The sequence below is a fragment of the Helianthus annuus genome, chromosome 6 (assembly GCF_002127325.2).
Source record: "Helianthus annuus cultivar XRQ/B chromosome 6, HanXRQr2.0-SUNRISE, whole genome shotgun sequence".
Lineage (NCBI taxonomy): Eukaryota > Viridiplantae > Streptophyta > Magnoliopsida > Asterales > Asteraceae > Helianthus > Helianthus annuus.
The window spans coordinates 91,595,893-91,600,632 of record NC_035438.2 but is presented as its reverse complement, the minus strand read 5'-3'; positions in this window follow the sequence as shown (position 1 = coordinate 91,600,632).

The window sequence follows — 4,740 nt, the reverse complement described above, 5'->3', positions numbered from 1 at the left end:
ACGTGTTGGACATGAGCGTAGCTACTACAACCACGGGTCAGGCTCATTGTTTTGTGTCCAGAGCAACTGAGAAAGAATCAAGATTGTGGCACCGAAAGATGGGGCATATTCACCTAAGGAAGATGAATCACTTGGTGCATAACGATTTGGTCACAAGAGTTCATGTCAAAGGTTTTCATCTGGAAGGGGAGTGCATTAGTTGTGTCAAAGGCAAACAGAAGAAGAAGTCACACCCTACAAAGCAAGTCAATTCAGTTTCAAGACCATTGGAAAGACTTCACATGGATTTGTTTGGTCCAGTGAACGTTAAGAGTATTACAGGAGATTACTACTGTTTGGTCGTAAATGATGATTATTCCAGATTTTCGTGGGTTTCATTCTTGAAAACGAAAGACAAAACGTTTGACAGTTTAATTGCGTTGTTTAAAAGAATTGAGAATCTGTACCAGAGGCCTATCAGTAGAATTAGAAGTGATAATGGTACTGAATTCAAAAACAGTAAGATGGAAGAATTTTGTGATGAAAGAGGTATACTGCATGAGTTTAGTGCTCCGTACACTCCTCAGCAGAATGGAGTAGCAGAACGGAAAAATCAGACGCTAATCGAGACGGCTAGAACTATGCTTGGAGATTCAAAGTTACCGATTAATTTTTGGGCTGAAGCTGTTTCCGCCGCATGCTATACGCTCAACAGGGTTCTTACTGTCAAGAAGTTCAACAAAACATGTTTTGAGCTAATCAATAATCGCAAACCGAATTTGAAGTATCTAGAACCGTTCGGGTCACCCTGTACAGTTATAGAGCCTCATGGAAAGTTTGGTTCGAAGAGCATCGAGGGAATCTTTGTTGGTTATGCCAATCCATTATGACGTGTCTTCGTTCCAAGTGAGAAGCGGATTATTGAAGCAGCGAATGTTGAATGTCAAGGTTATACGATGCCGCCACAAAGTCCTGGAGATTCATGGAAATATCATTATGATAAACTTTGGGATTCATTTGACATGAGAGAAGAATCAGAGGAAGATGAAGATTTCTTTGATGAGCTGGATATTTTGCGAGAGTATGAGTCGCAGCTTAGGTTCCCAGCGAAGTATTCTAGAAGACCTCGGGAAACTTCAAATGATGATGAAGTAGGTTCTAGTCATGCTGGTGAACATGATGATGAAGTTGCTCCTGGTAATCAGTCGGAGGTGAATGATAATCAAGAAGCTGAAAATATGCCAGTTTTTGATCATGGTGATTCAGGCTCTGGGGGGAGCAGATCCAGTTATCAAGTCAAACAAACCAAGTTGGTGAACAAGATGTAGAACAAAATGTTATTAATCTGGAGGGAAATGTAGATGTTCCAAGCGAAGTGATGCCGCGAACTCTTTCTTATCATCCAGAGGAGTTGATCATCGGAGAACTGCATTCAGGCGTTCGTACAAGACGTCAAATAGACCAAGGCTTAACATGTTTTTATTCTACAGTAGCACCTTTACAAACTGAATTTTCATTAAGTTGTTTTATCTCGCAGGTCGAACCGAGAACTTACAAAGAGGCGCTTACTGAAGACTCTTGGGTCATAGCAATGCAAGAAGAGTTAAGTCAGTTTGAAAAGTTAGGAGTGTGGAAGTTAGTGGATTTGCCGGATGGTCAAAGGAAAATCAATACGAAATGGGTATTCAAGTGTAAGAGAGACGACAGAGGAGTGGTTGTAAGGAACAAAGCTCGACTCGCTGTTCAGGGCTTTAGTCAACAGGAGGGGATTGATTTTACAGAAGTCTATGCTCCTGTAGCACGACTAGAGGCTATCAGAATTTTCGTAGCATTTGCGTCTTGGAAGAGCTTTAAAGTTTATCAGTTGGATGTTAAATCGGCGTTTCTTTATGGGAAGGTCAAAGAGGAGGTTTATGTCGGTCAACCGCCGGGCTTTACTGACCCAATCCACAAGAACAAAGTTTATCTGCTGGACAAAGCGTTGTATGGTTTACACTAGGCCCCGAGAGCCTGGTACGAGACTTTGTCTCAACACCTACTCGCTAACAGGTTTATTCGTGGAAAAGTGGATGCCATTCTCTTCACTAAAGAGGTCGACGGACATCTTCTGATCGTTCAGATTTATGTAGACGATATAATTTTTGGGTCAACGAATGAGAAATTGTGCAAAGATTTTGAACAGGTGATGAAGCAAAAATTCGAAATGTCATCAATGGGGGAGATGAAGTTCTTTCTGGGTTTACAAGTTGAACAGCTTTCTGAGGGAATTTTCATTCACCAGACGAAGTACGTGCATGATATTCTAGAGAAATTTGGAATGTCAAGTTCTACTCCAGCTGCTACCCAACTTGCGACTAATCATGGGATTCACCCAGATCTCACCGGAGACAGGGCTGATGAAACGTTCTACCGATCCATGATAGGTTCTTTGATGTATTTAACTGCTTCACGTCCTGATATCATGTACCCAACGTGCCTCGCAGCAAGATATCAATCTAACCCGAGAGCTTCGCACATGATCATTGTCAAGAGGATATTACGTTACTTGAAAGGAACACCCACATTGGGGTTGTGGTATCCTAGAAAAGGCGATTTTACGCTCGAAGGGTATTTCGATTCGGATTTCGGAAGCTGCAAAGTTAATACCAAATCAACAACTGCAGGATGCCAGTTTTTTGGTCCTAGATTGGTTACCTGGCAGTGTAAGAATCAAACGTCTGTGGCGTTATCTACATGTGAAGCGGAGTACGTTTCTGCTAGCAGTTGCTGCTCTCAGATCCTGTGGATACAGCAACAGATGCGCGACTACGGTTTGCAGTTTCTTAACACACCTCTGTTTGTTGATAATGAGGCCGCAATAAATGTAACTAAGAATCCAGTACATCACGCTAAAACTAAACATATAGAAATTCGTCATCACTTTATTCGCGATTGCTTCGAGAAAAAGTTGATACGAATTGAGAAAATCCATACTGACGAACAAAAGGCTGATTTGCTAAGCTTTTGATAAAAATCGGTTTCAATATTTGTTAAAACTTAATGGTATGAAATTGCTTTCGGTGTCGGATGGAATTGTGAGCGTTGATGAGAGTACTGTTGCGGATGAAGATGAGAAACAATCTGCAATGGTTTGTCGATTTTTTACATGTTTTGGTATTTAGGGGGAGTAGATAGTTGTATATAGTTTACTTTCAGAAAATACAAAAACAGTAAAAATGCAAAAATACAAAAACATGATAAAACTGGAAAAGAGCTTGTGTATATAGGGAAAATGATAGTACATCGGCTAGACAATTACAGTATGCTAAAGAATTGTAAAGATAAAATGAGTTAAACAATCTCACTGACGATGTGTCGATAGGTTTTCGCACATTTAGTAGATTTATTCGGGATATAAACCTAAAATTTCAAACTTGTGAAATTCGTGGGGAACACTACTTGGATATATAGGTAACCCCTGAAATCTCGTTTGAAAGGTCTCGTATTCTGATATATACTAGGTTTTACATTCAATGATGCCTGGGGTATTATTCCGGGACTTCTGCTGAACGGAATTTCTAACCTAGTCCTTGGCTAATACTTTCACCCAATGCTTGAAACATAGCATAAACCCTCAACATGCAGATGAAACAATAAAATTGATAGTCGCTGCTATTGTAGCTAAAAGATCCTCTAAAGAGGACATACTGAAAAGTCGAAGCTGATATCTCTCTGCGTATACGGAAGTATCGACCTGAGATCCCTCGGCCCTCGCATACCTAATTTATGTACAGAGATCATTGTAGTATACTCACCTGTAAGACTGAATATTGGGATTCTGGATACGGGAGTATATTCAAGAGGTGGGACACATGAATTGAGCTAAGTTCATAAAACATCTAAATCGTATCCTGAATAGATTGAAATCTGTGTGAGAATTTAAGATGGATCAGTATATCGACAATCGAGGTGAATTGTTTAAGTCTGAGCATGTAATTAAGCTTAACGGTACTAGTAATTTGTCTGAAAAGCTGATATGATTCCCTGACACGCTCGCCAAAAATAAGTTTGTATATAGTTCAATTTCTTTACATTATGCAATTTAAGTTTTCTGTATTTCATTTAGTAAGTTTAGAACACATTAAAAACCAAAAAGAATTTATTTTTGCTTTAGTTTAGACAAACCAGAGTGGAAAGTTGATTGTCTGATTCTCGAGATTTGAAGTAGATGCAGGAGATTCTGAGCTGAAGAATGAGGAGAGCTTACTTTGTTGGAGTTTGGAAGATGTTTTCAATGTTAAAACAAGTTCATTAAATTGATACTTGTTATTTTCAGAAATTGCTTGAAAAATGTTTTTCAAAATCAGTTTGATTCGTCAAATGATCAACCAAGGTCATTAAATTGAACTAGGTAGATTAATTGAGTAATCAGGGTCATTAATTTGGACCTGAGTAGTTGAGTGGATTTCTAAAGCTGATTGAGTTTGTGATTTATTTGTTAAAAAGATAGAATTGTAATGTTATTGGTTGAGTAACAGGTTTGGACTTCGTTATCGTTCCCAATGGAAGCTAAATGTCAAAGATTGAACCAGATTTCTCAGATCCCAGCATACTGAGAGGGGGAGTCTGTGAAGGGGGAATCTGGATCAATAGTCAAAGGGAAGATGGAAGATGGATGTGATTCTAAACCTGTGAAGATTGAATGATGTGAAGACAGAGAGTTAGAGAAAAGATCAAGACTGAAGACTCAGAAGCTGGAGGCTGCTGAAGACTACGTCAACA